Source organism: Pinus tabuliformis, chromosome 4_2 (genome assembly GCF_031772625.1).
Source record: "Pinus tabuliformis cultivar Carrire ecotype Pingquan chromosome 4_2, CPIR1, whole genome shotgun sequence".
NCBI lineage: Eukaryota > Viridiplantae > Streptophyta > Pinopsida > Pinales > Pinaceae > Pinus > Pinus tabuliformis.
In genome coordinates this window covers 1,174,505,679-1,174,531,013 of record NC_142304.1, presented here as the reverse complement: position 1 = coordinate 1,174,531,013, position 25,335 = coordinate 1,174,505,679, and positions in this window count along the sequence as shown.

Genomic DNA, 25,335 nt, shown 5'->3' with positions numbered 1-25,335 from the left:
ACATGATTAGCGACATACGCTGTAATGTGTGAATGAAAGACATAGGTTCTAAAGGCTTTGAGGGCTTGAATTAAGGCATAAGCTTGTTTTTCAATAATATCATACCTAAGTTCAACATCCCTCATAACTTTGGAAAATAAGGCTATAGGTTGGTCATCACCATTTGTGTTCTTTTATAAAAGTACAACAGCTAAGGTTGTCTCGGATGCAAAAGAAAATATGCTAAAAGGTGAAGAATAATCAAGGCTAGCTAATGTAGGGGCCTTAGATATAGCCTTTTTGATCTGATCAAAAGCATATCTAGCAGGAACTGTCCATTTCACTTCATTGTTTTTCTTCAGCATATCTGTTATATCTTTAACTATCTCAGCATAATTTGGGATGAACCTTATGAGAAAATTGATCTTTCCAAGGAAGGTTTGTATCTCTTTCTTATTCCTTGGTAGAGATAGGGTCTGAATAGTTGAAACTCTCTTTGGGTCAATTATAACTCCCTCCTTGGAGATTATATGCCCTAGTAATTTCCCTTCCTTTACAACAAATAAAGATTTCTTTGGATTGATGGATATGCCAAATTTCCTGCACCTGTCAAAAACCTTGCTCAAGTGTTTTAAATGATTTTCATCAGAATCAGAGAAAACAGTTAAATCATCTAAATAAATGACAACAAATTCAGATGTTTTACCTACAAATGCTAGATACATGGCTTTCTGGAAAGTGGCTCCAACATTGGTTAACCCAAATGGCATTCTTGCATACATAAATGTACCCCAAAGTGTGGCGAAATCAATTTTGTCTTGGTCAACTTGACTTACCATGATCTGGTTGTAATCAGAAAATCCATCTAGCATAGAAATCCTATTTGCACATGAAACTTTCTGAAGTAGATGATCCATTTTGGGCAATGGATAATTATCCTTTAAAGATGATTTTTTCAAATTTCGGAAGTCTACACATAGCCTAATCTCACCATTTTTCTTTCTGATAGGAACTAGGTTGGCTACCCAATTAGAATACCTTAAAGGTACTATAATATGAGAATCAAGCAACTTTTTAAGTTCTTTCTCAATGGTTGGAAGTAGTATGGGATTGATTCTTCTTAGTTTTTGTTGAAATGGTTTTGCTTTTGGTTTCAAAGGAATCTTATGCTCAATCAAAGATGTATCATAAGTTTTTAACTCATTATAAGACCAGGCAAAAACATCTTTGTAATTTTTAAGAAGATTCAAGTATTTGATTTTTACATCCAAAGGTAAGGTTGATGACAATTTAATATTTCTCACATCATCCAAAGTCCCAATATTGCATTCTTCGATTTCTTCTTTAGGTGAGTTAAACAAAGGATTTTTAGGGATATCACTATTATCAAATAGTTTTTCCAACAGAACCAATCTTTCATGAATAAAATTATTAGATAATTGGATGATATCATGATCAATAATTTTAGGACTGAATGAAGTTTCTGGATTTGATTCTTGAACATCGTTTTGATCTTCATCAATTTGCATATTTGAGAATTCATCAATGACTTGAAGAAAAGATTTTAATTGTTCATCATCTTCAAAAATTTGCCAGTGTTTAAGGTTATCAGGAATTGATGGTCTATACTTGACTTGGATTTGGTATTCTAACAACACTGGCTCAAGGATTTTGAAAGAGCTTGCTGATACAGCTAGTGAGTCAACATGCATATTTTCATCTCTGGGAATAACAATTATGTTAAATCCTTGGAAGAAATTTTCAATTGTGTCCCAAGCTTCATTTCTATAGGACCTAAGCCTTGGGTGTTTCGTTTGGCAAAGATTTCTAACCTGGTTCACTATAAGCTCATAATCAGAAAAGACACTCAAGTTTTGAACCTTTAAACTCCTAGCTAGCTCAAGACCAAGAAGAAAAGCCTCATACTCAACCACATTATTGGTGACCTCAAATGCAAGTTTACATGACCGAGTTATGTTTTCTTTATTTGGTGAAATTAAAACAATTCCTACTCGTGTTCCTTCTTTTGAGAAAGAGCCATCAAAGTAAAGTTTTCAGATATCTGATTCTACAACTTTAGGTTTGGAAACTATATTTTCAATGGCAAGCTGAGTATTTGATGCATTTTGTGAAGACAACTCAAAGAAACCAAAATCCTGATCTACTGCATAGATAGGGTGGTTTTTTGCTTGACTAGACCTATAAACAATATGAAGGAATCTGACTTCCCTATATAACCTTAAATGTTATGAAACCAGCTCACAAAAATATAGACAAGATAGATCAACGCCTTAGAAATAAGCCTCTTTGAGGGGGCAACCTCCTTTACATTACAAAAATGAACAATTCTTGGATGATTCAAATGACAAGACCTCCTTTCTATATATAGGAGTCTAAGGGGTCATAATATAATCAGAGCCGACATAACAATAATAATGTAAGGGCACAATAATAACAATAGTGGGCTTCTATGGGGCACAATAATAACAATATGGGGACTACATGGGCACAACAATATAATAAGGGGGTTCTACTAATAACAATAAGGGGTTACACTAGTAGTATAGGGACCTATCATGCCCCTCTCCTTCAAAAAGTGTTGTCCTCAACGCTTGAGTAGTTCTTGATGCTTCTGTATAAAATTCTTGTCCTCCCATGTGGAATATTCAGCGAGTAAGTTCTTCCACTTGATAAGATACTCTGAAATTGATCAATTTCGTAGATGTTGGGTTCTTGTTTCTGTCACTGCTTCAGGTTCCAATATGATTTTTCCTTCCTTGTCAAGTTCTAGCAATATTGTTTGAACTAGGATCTTCTGCAACTTTTGAATGAGTGGTGACACTTCTTCATCCTTCTTCCATTCATCCCTTGCTTCATTTATCCAATCTGGTTGGATAATAGAAATAGCACAAAACAATGCTTCCACATCCTCATCCTTTCTTGATAGTGCATCTGCAACAACATTTTGCTTCCCTTTTTTGTAGATGATTTCAAAATCCTAACCCAACATATTTGTGACCCATTTTTCTTTTCTTCTAAAGATAATATTTGTTTTAAAAAGTATTTCAGACTATCATGATCCAGTTTTACCTTGAAGTGTCTTCCCATTAGGTAAGGTCGCCATTTTTAAGTGCATGTAGTATTGCCAACATTTCCTTCTCATAAATAGATTGCTTGAGATTTAGCCATAAAAATACCCAATTGCCTACATAAAAATTTCTTTCACTGCGATGTTGATCTACCTGTTGTTTCATTTGATTATGCGCCAAAGTCGCGTTATCGTTTAAAAGTTGGAGAACTTGTTGTGGATGCTCGATGTGATCTTTCACTGCTTGAATCTTTTTCTTCTTGATATGTCCTTCTATCTTTAGAGTTTGAGGAGTGGTAATTTCTTCCAATGCATTACAAGATATGGTTGGATTCATTTCTTCTTTCTCGATGTGATCAAAATATTTCTCCATTTGTAGTATCCAATTTACCGGATCCATGACATCAAACTTCCTCATATTGCCTTTTCTTGATTTTATTAGCTCTATATTGAAACGACTGTAACTCTGTCATTTTGGATCTGCCAGTTCTAAAATAGTGACCTGCAGTAGCCCTCTACATTCTCTTTCTAATGCCGCCAGTCTGATAGAAATTGGATTCTCCAAGAAGGAGTTATGCATAATCTCCCAAGATGACCTGATTATATACCTTTTTCAGAAGATCGAACTTGTATGAAGTGCCACATGTCACTGCTTTGACCTTCGGATCTGAAAAATATACACAGAAAACTACAGTCTGACCTCTTTCTGCAACTTCTTACTGAATTTCAATTTGATGCTCAGAAAGATAGTTATGACGATTTTCCCTAGGTCACCTGTTTAGGATGTAATTTGGGCATCTTCCAAAATCCTAACTTCCTCAGACCATATATCCGTAAATATAGCGAGACGAGATCTGAAATTTAGACCTGAGGATCAGATCGAATTATTCTCAAATGGTTTTTTTTAGCTTCTGAAACTTCTCATTAACAACGTTATAGCGAAAATTCCACGATGACCTGTTTTAGATGAAATTCAGGATCTTGGAAAAACCATAACTTCATCAGATCATATCTCCAAAAATATAGCGAGACAAGATGTGAAATTCAGACCTGAGGTTCAACGAGATTTTTCCTCAAATGAGTTTTTTTTTAGCTTCTGAAACATCACAGAAAAACAGTTATATCGAAAATCCCACGATGACCTGTTTGGAGCAGCGATACCCTAGAATCCAAAGCTTTGATACCAAATGTTATGAAACCAGCTCACAAAAATATAGAAATGATAGATCAACGCCTTAGAAATAAGCCTCTTCGAGGGGGCAACCTCTTTTACATTACACAAATGAACAATTCTTGGATGATTCAAATGACAAAACCTCCTTTCTATATATAGGAGTCTAAGGGGTCATAATATAATCAGAGCCGAAATAACAATAATAATGTAAAGGCTAATGGCAGAAGTGTCCTAAGACACGTAATTTTATTAATCAGAAAAAATAATTACATAATTGATTTTGCAAGAGTTTACACCCGAACATCCAAACACTCTTGCAATGAGCTATTTATAAGCTCCATGTCCTAACTACCTCTAATTATGGATCACTTATTAAATAACAAGTGTCCATTTACAATAAATGCTATTCAAACCAACTAGCTAAAAAATCTCCTAAAATAGAGCCTAAGATACGACACATTTGGAGAGTCATATCTAGTTACAACAATGTACTAATTCTAAATGATTAAACATTCTAGAATAATAATTATTAATTTAATATCTTAAATTAATAATTATTTTATTTTAATTTTATAACCTATGATAAATTGTATTTTTGGATCACCTAACATTCCCGCCTGTGATCCAAAGATACATTACAACAGATACCAAGCTCATCCCTGAACTTAGTAAATTTTATTCTGCCAAGCGGTTTCGTGAAAATGTCGGAGATCTGATCTTTGGAAGGACAATAAACTGGCTTGAGGACATCTTTGGCAATGAGAGATCTAATATGATGATACTTGGTGTCCACATGCTTTGTCTTTGAATGAAAAACTGGGTTCTTGGCAAGTTTGATGGCTGACTGGCTGTTAATGAATAATGATGTAGCTTCTATCTGAGAGATGCCCAAGTCCTGCAAAATTCTGCGCAACCAAACAATTTCACACGCTGCTTCCCATGCTGAAATGTACTTTGCTTCCGCGAGGTGGAGAGGCAATGGAAGCTTCCAGAATCTTCTCCTGTGACACTTGCCTCACTGAATTTGACAAAGGATGAGTAAGAGGCCGTCAGTCTCCAAGTGGAAGCAAGAACTATCAGAGAAAAGACACTAATCAAATCACAAGCTGACTCATCCCCCTTACAGATATCTATATATGGATCCCTCATCCCAGAGATCTAGAGGCTGGAATTTTGCATATTGTAAGGAATTGCTGTTGGTTTCCTGAGACAAACATCAGATTGTTGGGTGATCTAAGCTTTGTTTGAGGTGAAGAGGGGCTTCTTTGCTGGGAGGTTGATGCTGGGTCAGAACAACTGGTTGTAACTCCTCTTGGCTCTTTTCTTTTTTATCAATAAAAGCTATTTGAGGTTTCCTCCATGATTTTGTGTCATTGATGCTTGTTACATTTGTATGGTCAATTTACATCTGATCCTAGATTGTTTATGATTATAAATCCATGTCTTTGTATAGTGCTATGCTTCTGTGATCTTACAGGTACTTTGTGAAGCTGGGCGTGCAAGGGAACAGGTAGCTGAGGACTATCAAAGAAGAGAGGGATCAAATCAGGAGATTGGCGCAAGACAGAGGTTGGTCTTTTTGTTCCTCTCTATCTATAATTCATAAAGGAAAAACAAAAGTAGCTTTTCTCTGTTTGTTTCTAAGGCAGCTGTCACACCTTAGTGGGATAGAGCAGTTCTAAATAGACACTTTTCCCTGTAACAAAATGGTGACTCCGCTGGGGAGCTAATTAGTTTGTTTGTTTATCATTCTTTGTTGTTTGTTTCATAAACTTACAAGTAGCAATCGAACTGCATTTGCCATAACAAATGCAAAGTAGACAACTACTACTTCAATCCATCTACTGGATCTGTTTATGATTTAAACAACTGATTCACAAACTATCTGATTGCCCTTGTGATAGCTCTTAGATCCTCCTTAGATCTACCCCTGATTGTTGCATTACTGATTGCTTTTTGCTCGACCAAAACCCAAGAACTGAACTACAAACTGTGACCCGGAATCCGAACAGAGTCTCGTTTCTGGTCCAGCGCAGGTACTGTTCAGAGATTCTGAATTTCAGCGCACTTCCCGAGTGGACAACCTGCGTTGCATTTCAGATTCTCTGTGTTATAGGTGCGTTGATCAGATTAGCTCTGTGCAGTTGTGGCTTCTGTGGTTCATTCTTTCTAGTTCTATTCTTGAATTTTGCTGCCTGTGATCAGTATATGTCTGTTTGAAACCCCTTTTCCTTACTGTTATTCCGCCTCCTTTGTACAAAAGAACTGTAGATGTTTTTGTGTGTTTGTTGAGTCATTTACAGTTCTCCTTTGCAAAAGTAGCGTAATCGTACTGTCGCCCTTTGATTTGAAACTGTCGCAAGTGTCGATTTCAATCGTAGGAAAAAGTTTAATTGTTGTTGATGGTCGATTATCTTGTATTGCTTTTGGTCTGAATTTGTAATTTTTTAGTGTCAAGAACAAGTATTCATTTCAAAATCGTAAGGTGTTATAATCGTCTCCATTTTTTGATTTCGAAACGAAACTTGTTGATATTTGTCGCTTGAAAAGAAATTCAGATTTGTGCATCAACTTTCTTTTTAGAATTCATATACTAAGAAAGTTGAAAACAAATACATGCATGTGCATTTGCATATAGACAGTCTGATTGACTTGATTTAGGAAAGTGCATTTAGAGTGTGCTCTTTGCTCTTTGTGAAAAGATTCTGTCTTTCTTTTCCCTAGTAGCTAGGATTTTCATTGCATAAAGGAGATAAAAAGTTTGTTTATTACCTTGGATTGCATTTTAGGAATTACATCTACATCTCGTGGTGAACCCGAAAGGCAAACTTCATAAACAAGATCAACTTAAAATAAATTCAATGAATCTAACAACGCTTTGGAACTTAATGCACAACATTTAGAAGTCTAGGCTAGAGACATATTCCGGTGTCGTAAAGCCTGGTAACTGTTGTTCTCACTGATGGTTGGGTGATTCCTCCACTTTGGGACGATAAGTGCTAGTACTGACTTGTGCTCCCACGTACCGTCGAGTATATTTTGGGAGACCCCAATAGGCTTAATCCTTTATCCATAGGCGTGTCTGCCGCCCTATCGATCGCAATGCACTGAACACAACATTCGGGAAGATTGACTGCCGTACCGTAAAAAGTATTCTGCAGTTTTGCGATTGGTTTGGTAATTCCTCTACCTAGATTTCCAGAGCAGTCCCTTTCGTTCCTTTTCAGACTCCTTAACAGAAAAGGTCCATCTGAGCACTTGTCACTTCAGGATCATAAAAAATCGAAGGAGACTAGAGTCATATTTTGTTTTTTCTCGACTCTTAAAAAATGAAAAAACAAGTTGTGCCAAAGCGTCTAAAATTTATTTTAAACAGAATATTCATTACCCTTTCCTGTGTTGATCTTGGGTTGAGAAAATGGAGTCCACCAACCAAGGAATTCCCCTTGGAGGAAATCCTAGTCCCTTCTCCTCTTGGGGAGATGTTGGTGCACCCCATATGGCCACATTGTCGCTTCCAGGACTGACAATTGGTTTGCCTGTATGGCTCTTCTCAACCTTTGTCGTTCAGAACACCACAATTCCTGAACAATCGAATCAACAAGTAGATGAGTCCAGAGTTATCCACCAACCTTCTACTTCCTCTAATTCTTCCTCTCCTCCTTCCTCTTCGCTTGATGGGGCTGGTAAAGCCAAAAGACAAGTACCTAAGGAGAAGAAGGAAAAGAAGAAGAAAGAGAAGAAGAAGAAGGAGCCAAAAGCGAATGGGGGCAAACGAGTGTCATCTAGCGAAAACCCACACACCGCACCGACCAGGCCTAAATCACCATGTGTCATTTGCAAAGGAGACCACTATCACAGAGATTGTCCTTGCATCCCTCGGATCTTAAGGGACTGGTCTCCTCGTTTGCACAACCTGGTGTCATCAACCTCTGATGATCATGTTGAAAACACACCGTCAACTAGTGAAAGTGAAGCCCCAGGACAAAAAGGAAAATATAGATTTCCTTGTAAACTGTGCGAAGGCGATCATGCCGTCCACCGTTGTCCCTTCTTAGACGAAGCTAAAAGAGTTTTGGATGATCGTCCGGTTTCACCGTTACGACTTCCTCCTGGATATAAAAAACTCTTGCCGAGTCCGTCACTAGTTGAAAATCCGACTGGCCCGCTCAGGTGGTCGGCCAAAGCATCTATCATTGAAGATAAACCATCTGAATCCATACCAGACGAAAGTCAAAAGGTCGAGGCGACAGTTGACCCGGTCTTGCCTTTAGAGGTTCCATCTTCAGATGATATAGTCACTGAAGAGAACAAGGATGACACCGTCCAAATTCTTTTCATAAGCACAGACTCCAACGAACATGGGGGCAATTTACCTGTTCCTTTACCGTAGGAAGGAAGTTCGTCAGAGTCGTATCCGGCCATCTATTCGGTCCCACCTCCAAGCAACCTAGTTGTCTCCTTCGACTAGAATCAACTAGGCAGACCCCATTTACCAGCTAGTATACCATTCCGAATCATTGTTCAAATATATAGAATGGTTATGGCTGGTACCATCATAGATGAAGGGGCTTCTGTGAGCATCCTTTCCTTAACTGCTTGGAAAGCGCTTGGTTCGCCATCGCTTTTGGCTGAGATGAGAAATCTAACAGGCTTTGATAAAGGAACCAGTCGACCGTTAGGGATCCTTCCCAATGTGCCCATAACATTGAGAGGGAAAACCGTTCACATGAACGTAATGGTAGTTCAAGGACCCCTAGATTACAATCTACTCCTTGGACGAGACTATATTTATTGCATGAGAGCCATTATCTCATCACTCTTTAGAGTGATGTGTTTTCCCCACGAAGGAAGAGTGGTCAAGCTCATGGACCAGCTTTCATTTCCCGGTTCACGCATAGCAAATAGTCATATACCATCCCTAAATGGTCTTTTCACGCAAGAAATGTCTCAATCTCCAGTCCGTCCTCCCGATGAGCGCCAGTGATTCGGGGGGACATGACTGAAACCCAGGGGGCATGCACCCTGGTCTGCTTCTGCAGGAAAACTTTGGGTATAGGGTAGGTTTCCGCGAGAGAATATGACTAGTCTGTACCCCCGTCCGTGATTGGAAGAGGGGGTTATTCTAGAACAAGATTCTCTTGTCAAAGTTATGTGAGTGGAGTAGCCTCCTTCACTCACCTTTGTCTATTTTGGTAGACATCGCCGAAGAAGTGTTTTGTTTGCGCTGTAAATGGAACAATCTTTGGTAACCTATAAGAGGTAGGCCTCTCTCGGTAAAACAAATGTTTTAACGGACTAAAGAAGGGGTAACCTTGAAACTCTGTTTTATACCTGGGGGCATGCAAGCCTTTTGGCGTGCAAGCGAAGAGCGACTATTTATTTTTTAAATTTGTAGGACCTCTAACCCTTTAAACTCGTAGGATTGGTCGTCTCCTAACTTGCATAAAGAAAGGATGTGGGGCAAAACTCTAAAAGTTGTCGTTTTATATGAGACATTCTTATCACACGACTGGATTAATCGAGCAGTTTTAGCACATAGTTCAAGCTCGTTAAAAAATAAACATAAGACATGAGCAAATGTTTCCCCCCGCGTTTAAGCTCGTTAAAAAATGAACTATTCCCCGGTAAATAACCATCGTGAATGTAGTACTTCAGCCGTTAAAGCCTTGGTCGTGTTTGCACCTTCACCTCCACTTTTTCATTGGCCAATCATTCACCTCCATTTGATTGTTTACCCATTTTGAGGAACAGCTGCGAAGAGTGATTTCACTAGCCATCCTTGTGACACTGCCATGATTGGAAAATTTCAAACCTTACCTGGAATCAGCTGCTACCCGTTTTATCACTCGTTCCTCAAAAGACGAGTCTCATTTAAGATCTTTTCAACTGACTCGTAAAATATGAAAAGATTGCCGAGCCATTGGCCTCTCCAGCTCGTTAAAGGGACAGGAAGTGCTATCCCTCCTCTAGATTTTAATCTTTTTGGACCTGAGGGATTATTACACAAAAAGATTGAGCGCTTGTTTTGTTCGACTCGTTAAATGTATCGAAAATCCATTCCTTCTGTATTGTTTTATACTTTTTCGGACTTAAGGGATTAGATGACGAAAAAGGAATTTTGGAGTTACCTTTACGTTCCTTTTCAGACTCTCTAAAATTGAAAAGGACTGAGTTATCTTTGTCGTTAAACTCATTAAAAAGATTAATAGCGACAAACTTGTCTATAGACGAGAAAGAGTTTCACTATTGCTAGGCTCGTTGAAACATAGCGATGGGTTTGCCCGAAGGGAAAATTATAGAACAAGCATATGTTATCCTCCTCAAGCTTGACAAAAATAAAGAGGTACTGGTCAGCAATGACTGGGGAAAATTGGGAAGAAAACTTGAAGAAACTTTGTTGGTAGCAAGTCGCTCTTGAACATGACACTTCCACTCCGTGTCCGAGTCGGGTTGGGTTATTTCATTCACCAGTCACATCACCATGGTCATGCCATACCATCCACATTTGGGGTTAATGCTACCAATCCATCACATCAGTGTCACCGATATGTTCAAGAGAAGTCATTCAGAGAATTCACCTGTGTCTCACCCACTACCATACATTATACTCCATTCTTTCATGACCGCCACCCTGAACCTTATATCACCAGATCGTTTTCACCTCCATTAAAATCATTTTCTCCATTCCATGTCATTGATGTGGGATTCATTAAGGCCTTCCTGTGACAGATCACTTCTTGTCGACATCAGCTCATTATCCAAGAAGTTGATCTAGGAACACCCCATTCAGTACTTTGAAGCTTGCATGCCTCAATGGCAAGTTTCTCACTTCCGGCGACAGGTTTACATCAATGGCCTTCGACCGAAACATTTTGCGTGGTGTTCGACGCCAAGTCCTTTATTCACACCACGTGAATTGTACTGCAGTACCTTGAGGGTCATTATCATTATCAGTGATTCCTCTCGCGCTTGTTAATAGTTTACATCATTGACTGGTAATCAAGCGATGTCTTTCCATGTTCGACTTCAGAACATTTCTCACATGGATCGACTTGTACTTCGAGTGAAGATCAGACGAGATTAAAGACCCCGGATCTAGTTTCATCCATCCGGGCTGCGATATATATTCAGGGAAATAAAGACATTAAATGTACATCATTGCTACACAGATAATCATCCACTCAAAAGGATGATGGCTCTATCAGAATCATCAGTCTACACTCAGACGAATGTCTGTCCTATGTACATGAAAATGAATTTATAAAGCTGAGCATGGGAATGCCCGCCTCAGCTAGATCATGAAAATAGTATGAAGATAATGTATTGTATTGTATCTTATTACAGGTCTCCTCCCAGCATTGAAAGAACTTCGGATCCTCAAAATAAAGCATTTCACCCGACACCAAAAGATTAACGGCCTCATACTTTAGGGGGCAACTGTTGTAGACATTTTTGGGCCCTACAACCCCAAGCATGAAATGTCCATAAACCAAGGGCTCCTAAGTCCCTAAAAGTTTTGTTTTAACCCCTAAAGGAACAAGGTCAACAGATTACAGCTTCTCCCAGAAGTTCTCCATGAGAAACTGCTCAGAATTGGTCAAAACAGGATCATTGCAGCTTCTCCACTGGCTAAGTGCATTGCATCTCACCCAAATACACTGTGAGGGTGCGTTGCATTTCAAAAGTCCCTTCTGTGGGGTGCGATGGGGGAGAAATGACAAATGGCAGTGTCATTCCGCGAGGTGGAGAGGCAATGGAAGCTTCCAGAATCTTCTCCTGTGACACTTGCCTCACTGAATTCGACCAAGGATGAGTAAGAGGCCATCACTCTCCAAGTGGAAGCAAGAACTATCAGAGAAAAGACACTAATCAAATCACAAGCTGACTCATCCCCCTTACAGATATCTATATATGGATCCCTCATCCCAGAGATCCAGAGGCTGGAATTTTGCATATTGTAAGGAATTGCTATTGCTTTCCTGAGACAAACATCAGATTGTTGGGTGATCTAAGCTTTGTTTGAGGTGAAGAGGGGCTTCTTTGCTGGGAGGTTGATGCTGGGTCAGAACAACTGGTTGTAACTCCTCTTGGCTCTTTTCTTGTTTATCAATAAAAGCTATTTGAGTTTTCCTCCATGCTTTTGTGTCATTGATGCTTGTTACATTTGTATGGTCAATTTACATCTGATCCTAGATTGTTTATGATTATAGATCCATGTCTTTGTATAGTGCTATGCTTCTGTGATCTTACAGGTACTTTGTGAAGCTGGGCGTGTTGTGGGGAAAAATGCCTATGCAGGACGATCCTATCCACCTAAGGTGTGACAGTGCCTTAGCAACAAACAGAGACATCTATTATAGTATTCTTCCTTTATGAATTAAGAATGAAGAGAGATGGATGGACTAACCGGTGTCTTCCGTTTGTCCCTCGATCCAGTTTCTCTTCTCTTTGGGAGTTCACAGCTACTTGTCTTCTCGCTCACCCATCTTCAACAGGTCTCTGCAAGATTACAAGAGAAGAACACTACACAAAGACATAGATTCATAAACATAACTAGTTCAGGATTAGAAGTAAACTAAACATACTAATGCAATCATACATCAAAGATACATCAGTATATAGGAGAAACCAATATAGCTTTATTGATGAATAACAAGGTTCAGGAAGAGATACAACCCAGAGGGCTCCAATCCAGCATCTCCTTCCCAGCAAAATGGAATTCCTATCTTCACCTCCCTTCAAAGCATTAAGCACCCAATGATCCCAGTCTCAAACCAACAACAATTCTTTGCAATAACAAAATTCCAGCCTCTAGATCTCATGGAGGAGAGATCCATATATAGATGTTTGGAGAGAGGATGAGTCAGCTTGAGATCTGACTAGTGTCCTCTCCCTCTTTCAGTTCTTGATTCCACTTGGAGGTTCTTGCTTCCACTTGGAGATTTGGAACCTCTTACTCATCATAGTCGAATTCCCTGAGGCAAGTGTCATTTTGGAAGCTTCCTGGGTTTTGACACCTTGAGAAATGAGCTTGCCACATGTCCACTCTCGCTCAGCGTAGGTAGCCAGTGTTGGCTTTGACATTCAACGCAGACAGCTAGTGGAGCCATTGACATGATCCTGAATTGACTTGTTTTTGAGTAGTTTCTGGTGGAGAACTTCTGTGAATTGCTGTGGTTTGTTAGCCTTGTTCCTCTAGGGGTATGAACAACATGTTTAGGGACTTTGGATCCCTTAGATTATGGACATTTCATGCTCAATGCTGTAAGGCACAAAAATGTTTATAACAGTTTCCCCCTAAAGTATGAGGCCGTTTATCGGGTGAAATGCTTTATCCAGGAGGGTCCGAAGTTCATCCAATGCTGGGAGGAGACCTGTAATAAGATACAATACAATACATTATTTTTCATACTGCTTTCATGATCTAGCTGAGGCGGGCATTCCCATGCTCAGCTTTATAAATTCATTTCTCTGTACATAGAACAGACAATCGTCTGATGGTAGACTGATAATTTTGATGAAATTATCATCCTTTGAGTAGGATGATTATCTGCTGCAATGATGTACATGTCAATGTCTTTATCTTTCCTGAATATATATCGCAGCCCGGATGGATGAAACTAGATCTGGGGTCTTCAAACTCGTTCGATCTTCACTCTAAGTACAAGTCGATCCATGTGAGAAATGTTCTGAAGTCGAACATGGAAAGACATCGCTTGATTACCGGCCAATGAGGTAAACCGTTAACAAGCGCGAGAGGAATCACCGATAATGATAATGACCCTCAAGGTACTGCAGTACAATTCACGTGGTGTGAATAAAGGACTTGGCGTCGAACACCACGCAAAATCTTTCGGTCGAAGGTCATTGATGTATACCTGTCGCCGGAAGTGAGAAACTTGCCATTGAGGCATGCAAGCTTCAAAATACTTAAGGGGTTGTTCCTAGATCAACTTCTTGGATAATGAGCTGATGTCGACAAGAAGCGATCCGTAAAAGGAGGGCCTTAATGAATCCCACATCAATGACACGGAACGGAGCTAATGATTTTGATGGAGGTGAAAACGATCTGTGACATATGATTCAGGGTGGCGGTCATGAAAGGATGAAGGATAATGTATGGCAGTGGATGGGACACGGTTGACTTTTCTGAACGACTTCTCTTGAACATATGGCGACACTGATGCGATGGATCGGTAGCATTACCCCAAATATGGATGGTATGGCGAGACCATGGTGATGTGACCGGTGAATGAAACAACCCAACCCGATTGTGGTATGGAGGAAAAGTGTCATGTTCAAGAGCGACTTGCTACCATCAAAGTTTTCTTGAGTTTCTCCCAATTTTTTCCCAGTCATTGCTGACCAGTACCTCTTTATTTTTGTCAAGCTTGAGGAGGATAACATATGCTTGTTCTATAACCTGCCCTTCGGGCAAGCCCATCGCTATGTTTTAACGAGCCTAGCAATAGTGAAACTCGTTCTCGTCTAAAGACAAGTTTGTCGCTATTTAATGATTTTAACGAGTCTAACGACAAGGATAACTCGGTCCTTTTCATTTTTAGAGAGTCTGAAAAGGTACATAAAGTTAACTCCAAAATTCTTTTTTCGTCATTTAATCCCTTAAGTCCGAAAAAGTATAAAACAATACAGAAGGGATGAGTTTTCGATAGTTTTAACGAGCCGAACAAAACAAGCGCTCGATCTTTTTGTGCAATAATCCCTCAGGTCCAAAAAGATTAAAATCTAGAGGAGGGATAGCACTTCCTGTCCCTTTAACGAGATGGAAGGCCAAGGACTCGAAAATCTTTTCATGTTTTATGAGTCAGTTGAAAAGAGCTTAAAGAAGACTTGTCTTTTGAGGAACGAGTGATAAACAGGGTTAGCAGCTGATTCCAGGTACAGGTTGGAATTTTCCAATCACGGCAGTGTCACAAGGATGGCTAGGTGAAATCACTCTTCGCAGCTGTTCCTCAAAATGGGTAAACAATCAGATGGAGGTGAACGATCGGCCAAATGAAAAGTGGAGGTGACGGTGCAAACACGACCAAGGCTTTAATGGCTGATAAGGTTACATTCACAGTGGTTATTTACCGGGTAGAGGTTCATTTTTTATTTTAGAATGAGCTTAAACGCTGGTGGAAACACTTGCTCATTGCTTATGTTTATTTTTTAACGAGCATGAAGTCCGCGTTAAAACTGCTCGGTGCTTATGTTTATTTTTTAACGAGCATGAAGTCCGCGTTAAAACTGCTCGGTGCTTATGTTTATTTTTAACGAGCATGAAGTCCGCGTTAGAACTGCTCGGTGCTTATGTTTATTTTTTAACGAGCATGAAGGCCGCGTTAAAACTGCTCGGATCTTGCGTTATTTTTTAACGAGCATGAACTTTGTGCTAAAACTGCTCGATTATACCAGTCATATGATAAGAGTGTCTCATTGATATTCTATTTTTTATGGAGCTTCATCTCACGAAGCTTTGCCCCGGATCCTTTCGTTATGCAAGTTCGGAAACGACTAATCCTACGAGTTTAAAGGGTTAGACCTACAGGTTTAAAGTGAAGACCTAAAAATTTAAAAAATAAATAGCCGCCCCTTGCTAGCATTCCAAAAGGTTTGCATGCCCCCAGGCATAAAGTGCGATTTCAAGGTTACCTCTACTTCACTTCCGCCAAAACATTTGTTTTAACGAGAGAGGCTTACCTCTTTCAGGTTACCCAAAGATTGTCTCGTTAATATTTCAAACAAAACACTTCCTCGGAAATGTTTACCGAAATAGACAAAGGTGAGCGACGTAGCCCGCCAACTCACATAACTTTGACAAAAGAATCTTATTCTAGAACAACCCTCTTCCTAGACGGACGGGGTACGGACTAGTCATATTCTCCCGCGGAAACCTACTCTATACCCAAAGTTTCCCTGCCGAAGCAGACCAGGACTCATGCCCCCTGGGTTCCAGTCATATCCTCCCGGATTACTCGCGCTCATCAGGAGGACGGACCGTGGGTTGAGACAATTCTTGTGTGAATAGACCATTTAGGGATGGTATATGACTATTTGCGATGCGTGATCCGGGGAATGAAAGTTGGTCCATGAGCTTGACCATTCTTCCTTCATGCGGAAAACACATTACTCTAAAGAGTGAGGAGACGACGGCTCCCTTGCAATATATATAGTCTCGTCCAAGGAGTAGGTTATAATCCAAGGGTCCTTGAACGACCATCCCATTCATTTGAACGGTCTTCCCTTTCAATGTTACGGGCACATTGGGGAGGATCCCTAAAGGTCGACTGGTTCCTTTATCAAAGCCTGATAGATTTCTCATTTCAGGCAAAAGCGCTGGCGAACCAAGCGCTTTCCAAGCAATAGAGGAAAGGATACTCACAGATGCCCCCTCATCAATGATAGTGCCAGCCATTACCATTCTATATATTTGAACGATAATTCTGAATGGTATACTGGCTGGCAACCGGGGTCTGCCTAGTTGGTTCCAGTCGAACGAGACAACTAGGTTGCTTGGTGGTGGGACCGAATAGACGGCCGGATATCGCTCTGACGAACTTCCTTCCTGCGATAAAGGAATGGGGGCATTGCCCCCTTGTTCATCGGAGTCAGTGTTGATGAAGAGAATTTGGACGGTGTCGTCTTTATTCTCCTCTGTGATGGTATCATTCGAAGATAGAGCCTCTGAAGGCAAAACTGGGTCAACTGCCGCCTCAACCTTTTGACTTTCTTTAGGTATGGATTCAGATGGTTCATCTCCAATGATAGGTGCTTCGGCTGACCACCTGAGCGGGCCAGCCGGGTTCTCAACTAGCGAAGGACTTGGCAGGAGTTTTTGACATCTAGGAGGAAGTTGCGCTCGTAAAATCGGGCGATCTTCCAAAACTCTTTTTGCCTCGTCTAAGAAGGGACAACGGTGGATCGCATGATCGCCTTCACACAGTCTGCAGGGAAATCTAGCTTTCCCTCTCTGTCCTGGGGCTTCACTTCCACTAGTTGACGGTGAGCTGTCAACATGGCTATCAGAGGTCGACGCTACCGAATTGTGCAAACGGGGAGACCAGTCCCTTAGTATCTGAGGGATGCAGGGACAATCTCTGTGGAAGTGGTCTCCCTTGCATATGACACATGGCGATTTAGGCCTGGTCAGTGCTGTGTGTGGATTTTTGTCAGACGACACTTGTTTGCCCCTAGGCGCCTTTGGCTCCTTCTTCTTCTTCTCTTTCTTCTCCTTTTCCTTCTTCTCCTTAGGAACTTGGTTTTTTGCTCTACCAGTTCCGTCAAGCGAAGAGGAAGGAGGAGAGGAAGAATTAGATGAAGTCAAAGGCTGGTGGGCAATTCTGGTCTGGTCTAACTGTTGACTCGACTGTTCAGGAATAGTGGTGTTCTGAACGACATTGGTTGAAAAGAGCCAGACCGACAGGCCAATTGTCAGTCCTGGAAGCGACAATGTGGCCATGTGAGGCGCACCAACATCTCCCCAAGAGGAGAAGGGACTAGGATTTCCACCAAGGGGAATTCCTTGGTTGGTGGGCTCCATCTTTTCAACCTAAAGATCAACGCAGGAATAAAGGGTGATTGTTCCGTTTAAAATAATTTTTTAACGACGCTTAGACACAACTTGCTTTTTCAATTTTAAAGAGTCGAGAAAAAGCTAAAGATGACTCTAGTCTCCTTCGATGTTTTAACGAGCCCGAAGTGACAAATGATCGGATGGACTTTTTCCGTTATAGAGTCTGAAAAAGGCCAAAAGGAACTGCTCTGGAGTTCTAGGTAGAGGGTGTGCCAAACTTCTCGCAAAACCGCAGAATACTTTTTAAGGTACGGGCGGTCGATCTTCCTGAATGCTGTGTTCAGTGCATTGCGATCAGTAGGGCGGCCGACATGGCTTCCTAAGGATAAAGGTTATATTCCTATAGGGGTCTCCCAATATATACGCGACGGTACGTGGGAGCACAATCCGTACTGGCGCTATCAAGCCCTTCATAGACGAGGTATTATGTGATGTTACACCTCTGGATGTTTGTGATGTACTATTAGGCCAGCCATACTTGTGGAGGCGACATGCTGTGTATGAGTCAAGGCCTCGCGCTGTCATTATTTCTTTGGATAATTCATTATACAGGATACCGGAGGTAGCCCCACCTACCGCCACCTCTTTGATCACTGCTAAGAAAGGCAACAAGCTCATATCACAAACTAGGAAATTTATTTTCTGTCTGGTTTGCTTCCAAAGTAAGGGGAAGATCGTGCTACATCCATGACCCCCGCAAAGGGTTCCTCCACGTAGCAGTAGCAGCAGCAAAGGGATACGGCCATGACAGAACGCAGGAACAACTTCTCCTCACCTACAGGGGTACCACATAAGTTTTAGGTGGACGACAAAGTTTGGTTACATATGCAAAAAGAACGCCTTACAAGAGCCCATCAGAAGCTCCGACCACTCCAACATGGTCCTTACACCTATACCAAGGCTACGGGCAACAAAGATTTGAAGCACAACATTCCTCCATTCCTTCGCTTGCACCGAATGTTCAATATGGACCATCATCGACCATGCTTCCCACCATTTCTGGTCACATCAGAGATTGCAGAACAGCTCACCAGAGACCCAGCTCAGCAGAAGCTTCCTCATCTCATGGAGGAACTCAATGCAATGGGGACCATTGCTTCCTAAGGGGGGAGGAATGATCCAGGTGGATGTTGGTGGCCACCCACCTATCCCATTTGGATCCCCACAACTGTCTCTTTCAACTTTTTCAATTTCCTAAATTGTAGCAGTTTACTATTTTTAGCAGTTTTTCGGGTCCTGAACTTCCGGAGCCGTTTTGAGGCCCTAAACGATGTTTTTTGGGTAATCTAGGGCAACATGGGTCCATGGACCGATGTTGCCTACCAAAGTGGTAGTACTCAGATAGATCTTTCTAACGAGCTATTGTACGCGTCAAACGGAGATCGTATGCCAAAGTTACGACCCCGAGAAATTGATGTACCAATTTAACCAAACGAGGCCCACAATTTGGCGTTTCATCTTCTAGGGTTAGGTTTTGGAATGTGAAGGGTTTTCCATTGTTTCTCAACAATAAATAGGCCTTCGAGCCTCATTGTAACTCAATTCGGAACAGTTCAGAGGCATGTAGCCACCACATCTCTTCTCAGAGATAAGCTACCATCACCCTAGCTGGTTTATTTCCATTACTGTTTGTAAGCATATTTCAATATTTTACATTAATGAAGTGAAGTATTATTTCCGCTGCATATCTATGTTTATGGTTATCTCTGTGTTTTATTGCATTCCTGTTTAAATCCGGATCAGAAGAGAAGATATTGAGAAAACAGAATCAGAGGAATATAGGAAGAAGCTCAGTAAGAGGTAGAGGAACTACCAGACCAAGGGGACAACAACATCAACATGAAGTAGGCAGCTTAAGTAGCAGACCACCATAGAGAGGAGAATTTAATAGAGAAATATTTGCGCCTAGAGGAAGAGGCCGAGGAAGAGATATTCGGTGTTATACATGTGGAGAATGGGGACATGTGTCGTGGGACGGTCCTCATAATAAATCAGCAAGTCAGAGGAATGCGAATGTGGCAGAGGCAAAGCCAGAACCACCTTGACTGATGGAAAAGGAAGAATCCCCTAAAGTAGGAGAATCCCTATTATTGAGAAGGACCTTGCTTAAGACAGAGAAGGAGATTGAAGAACCAGCGCAGAGGAAGAAATTATTTAAAACTACCTGTAAATCAAAAGGTAAGTGTTGTAAAGTAATAATTGACAGTGGAAGCACTGACAACCTTGTTTCTACAGAGATGGTGGACAAGCTCAGACTAGCAAAGACAATACACCCTACTCCTTATAAAGTGTCATGGTTACATAAAGGACATCAGATTATTGTGACAAAACAATGCAAGGTTGAGATACAAATTGGTACGTATAAAGATGTGATATTATGTGATGTAATGCCCATGGATGTATGCCATGTATTACTGGGAAGACCGTGGCAACTTGATCGAAAAGATATTCATGATGGGAGGAGAAACACTTATACTCTGGAGAAGGATGGAACTAAACATACATTGCTACCATTTAAGGATGACGTTGACAAAGGAACACCTAGAAGTAGTATTATGCTGATAAGCGGAAAGGCGCTGCTACAGGAGGTAGTGAAAAACGAGGAGTTGCATTTTGCTATTGTGGGAAGACCAAAGGTAATTTAACTTCCACAAACTTGGACGATTTTCTTGAAGGAGTTAAAATTCTGTTAGATGATTTCACTGATATTATTGTGGATGAGTTTCCAAATGCATTACCACCGATTAGGAGTATTAGTCATCATATTGATCTAATACCAGGAGCAAGTCTGCCAAATAAAGCAGCATATAGATTAACTCCTCAAGAGAATGTAGAAGTTGGAAGACAAGTGTAGGAGTTGATGGATAAGGGGCTAATCAGAGAAAGTATTAGTCCATATGTTGTACCAACAGTACTCAGTCCAAAGAAAGGAGGAGAATGGCGTATGTGCATAGATTCTAGAGCCATCAACAAGATCACTATCAGGTATAGATTTCCTTTGGCACGCATGGATGATTTAATGGATTGTTTGAGTGGATCAAAATATTTTACTAAAATAGATTTGAAGAGTGGATATCATCAAATAATAATTTGAGAAGGCGATGAATGGAAGACTGCATTTAAAACAAATAGTGGGTTGTATGAGTGGTTAGTGATGTCTTTTGGACTCATTAATGCACCTAGCACGTTCATGAGATTAATGAATGAAGTCTTGAAGGAATATGCAGGGAAGTTTGTTATTGTTTATCTTGATGATATTCTAGTTTTTAGTAAAAGTAAAGAAGAACATCTAGAGAATCTTAAGTTGGTTTTAAGAACTCTGTAGAAAGAGAAACTACTGATAAATTTGAGGAAATGTAGTTTCATGAAGGAAGAATTAATTTACTTGGGATTTGTAGTTTCTAAAGAAGGATTGAAAATGGATCCAAAGAAAGTCCAAGTAATTTGGAACTGCCCTATTCTTAGAAATATATTTTAGGTAAGGAGCTTCCATGGTCTTGCAAGTTTTTACAGAAAGTTTATCAAAGGCTTTACTTAGATTTGTGCACCAATTCTTGAAACAATTAAGGAGAACAATCAGTCGTTCAAGTAGACAGAAGCAACAGACAAAAATTTTAAATTGCTGAAGAAGAAAATTAGAGAGGAACCAATTTTAGCTTTGCCTGATTTTGAAAAAGTATTTCAAGTTGAAACAGATGCTAGTGGAGTTGCAGTTGGCACAGTTCTGAGTTAGGAATAAAGACCGATAACGTACTTCAGTGAGAAATTGAATGAAGCAAAGAAAAAATATTCTTCTTATGATAAAGAGTTTTACGCTATTGTACAAGCCTTGGAAAAATGGAGACATTATTTTCTGCCAAAAGAATTCATATTGTATTCGGACAATCATACCTTACAGTTCATCAATAACCAGCCGAAACTGAACCAGAAACATGCCAAGTGGGTAGAATTTTTCTAAAGCTTTACTTTTGTGATAAAACACAAGAGTGGTAAGTAAAATAAAGTCGTTGATGCATTAAGCAGGATAAGTTTTATTGTGCAAGAATTCAAAGTGGGTGTTGTAGGATTTAAGGAAATGATTGAAATGTACAAAGATGATGTAGATTTCAAGATATCTATACAACAGTTCAGAATCCAATAGTTCATAACAAAATTCAATGGTTGGGTTATCTCATTCAAGGAGGCTTATTGCTTAAAAGCAACAAGCTGTGTATTCCCAAATGTTCTATGAGGGAAAACATAATAAAGAAGAAACATAGTGGAGGATTATCTGGTCACTTTGGACAAGATAAAACCTTTGCTCAGGTGAATGCTTTTTATTATTGGCCAAAAATGCAGACTTATGTTAAGAAATTTGTTGAGAAGTGCAGGATATGTCAGCATGCTAAAGGAAGGAGCCAAAATATAGGATTGTATCAGCCATTACCAATACCAGACTGACCGTGGGATGTTGTTTAGCATGGATTTTGTTTTGGGGTTTCCAAAAACACAGAGTGCGAATGATTGCATTTATGTTGTAATAGATATATTTTCCAATATGGCCCATTTCATTGCTTGTAAGAAGGCTAGTGATGAAACAAATATAGATAATCTATTTTTTTTCAGAAATTGTAAGATTACATGGGTTACCTGTAAGTATTGTGTCTGATCGAGATACAAGGTTTGTAGGGAATTTCTGGAGAACTCTTTGGAAGAAACTGGGAGCTAACCTCAGTTTTAGTTTAGCATACCATCCTTAAACAGATGGACAGACTGAAGTAGTAAACAGGAGCTTGGTAAACATATTGAGAAGTTTAGTTTATCAAAATCCTAAGCAGTGGGATTTAGCACTAGGTCAAGCTGAGTTTGCTTATAATGACACTCCAAACCGAAGTACTAGAATGAGTCCATTTCAGATTGTTTTTGGAATGAATCCAAGCGGTGTGTATGAGCTCAGAAATTTGGGTAAACAAGAGACAAGAAGTGCAAAAGCTGAAGAGTTTGCAGAGAAGATGCAAAGACTACAAGAAGATGTCAAAAGCAGATTGCAGGAAAGCAATAGCAAATACAAACAGAGAGTGGATATGAAGAGAAGAGAAAAAGAATTCCAAGTGGGAGATTTAGTAAGGGTATATTTGAGAAAAGAAAGATTTCCTACTAAGACTTACAATAAACTAAAGATGAAAAAGATAGGACCATGTAGAATTGTAAGAAAGTTTTCAGCTAATGCATATGAAATTGAATTGCCAGAAGGGATTGGAATATCACCTATTTTCAATATTGCAGATTTGTATCCATACAAAGAGACAGAGACAAAGCTAAAGGAGGAAATTACAGAAGATGAAGTTCAAACCTTGAACTGGGAAGAACAAATGCCAAAGACAGCTAAGAAAGAAGTAGAAGTTGTTTTGGAGAAAAGAGTATCCAAAAGAACCAGAGGGCAGACTTATTTTCAATATCTAGTCAAATGGAAAGGACAGCCAGTGGAGGATTCTAGCTGGTTAACCACAACAGAGTTGCAGAAGTATGGAGTAAGCCCTGAAAGTACGAAGGATGATTTCTTTCTTCCCCGGTAGTCTGATGCAGGAGCATCCGGACTTAGCCAACAATGTGAAAGTTTGTTCACATGTTGTGGCTAAATAAGTTGAATTTCATTAACTTGATTGGTCAAAAGTTAGTTTTACTTAGAGGTTTGGATCTATCAAGAAATGAGTTGTATTTAATTATTGTAATAGTTAGAAATCGTCTTATTTTAGGTTCAAAGATAATTTGTTAGCATAGGTGTGTGGTAGAGCTAGGAATTAGATATTTACTGTTAGATTGATTAAAAATAGAGATTGAGTTGTTAAGAACAGTCAGAGTAATCTTCAATTGAACAAAGGAAGAAAAAATGTAATATAGAGAGAGACATAGGGATTTGAGTGAGTAAGAGCCAAGAATTAGCATGTGGATTTCCGTTGAAATAGAGGTCTTTTCATATGTTGTAATCGAGCCAAGGCCGAGACTCTGTAACTTTTGCTATTATGAACAAATTGTTGCTATGTGTGTGATTATTTATCAAGCTTATGGAAATCCTCATTATGCTTTTGTTTTCTTTATATTCGGGAGAGAATTGATGATTTCTTTGTTTTCACGCTTCGCAATAGAAAACACAGACTTAACAGAAAAAATGAGAGCTTTTGTATTTTTTTTATAGTGTTGAGCTAGATTAGATCTCAACTGTTGATTCCCGTTTGAATCAATGGAGCAAACCTTCCCCGACCATTGGATCACCATATATCGCATCACAAGATTATTTAGGAGAAGGGCAGACCTCAAGTCTTCAAGAGTTACAATTTGCGATCCCCGAAATATTACATCACAATAATGGAGTGGCATATGGTAAGGGCCTCAACATTGAAACATTGTGACGTGCGACCACCGATATATCGCATCACAACATTTGAGTTGGAGTGATATGGCCTTAATCCAATGGAACAACGATTGTTGATATGTGATGCGATTAGCACAATAAATCGCATTAGAACTTTTAAGGGAAAAGCACTAGATCATAGCCTTGCGACTTGCGACTTGCAATTTAATCTAGACCATTGGCTCATTTAGATCGCGATCTCTGGTGAATCGCGAAAATTTATATTTGTAAAGGGGAAAAGCATTATTTTGGCCTTTTTCCAAAGGCATTCTGGTAATAAAGGAAAAGGCAGAATAGTAAAGAATGGGTTAATCATGGGGTGATTGTTGAGATTTCTAAAGGCATTATTTCCGCCTGTGTCAACTAGGCTTTTGTTTGAGGATTCTGCGAATCCATTACCTTGAGGGTAATATGATGTGGAATGGTCAAGTATGATATGGTATTTATTGTAAAATCTATCATTGCTGGCGAATATGCTTCATGCTATCACTATGAACTTGTATATGCTCTCACAGTAGGGATGTACCGGAAAAGGGGAGACACGAATGATATTGCAGAAATCTATCGTTGTTGGTGAATATGCTTCATTCTCTCACTATGAACTTTTCTCACTAGAACTCGGAAATATGCTTCATGCTTTCATAGATCCCATTGGATAGGCGGGGTAGCTCGTTAATCCATTGGCGCACATTCGCGTCCATCAGTCTCCAAAAAAATTTGATGTTTTGAATTCGTCCAGCGTCCCTTGTTGCCTAGAGGGAAGCATATCTAACGGCTTTCGGCCAATTCGGGTCTAGAACAGGAAACTGGTTGTCTTTGGGTAAGTCAGTGGTGAGCAACATAATAGATAGGAGTAGCCATGCATAATGGAAGGTCTTGCCCTCCTCCTGAACCTCTCAGCAGTTGGACAAAAATTCTTCACAAAGGAACTGTGACCAATTGAACCATTCTCCAGCTGTGCATTCCTCAGTGAGTGGAATGACTACTGCCGGAACCTCAGTGCCACGACATTTCCGCATCACTTTCCCTACCAGCAACTGGGTGGTGATGCAGACTACTTTATTTGAAATGATATCAATGATGTACCCTCGTTGCCCCTTCTCGATCTTATACTTATTTTTTAG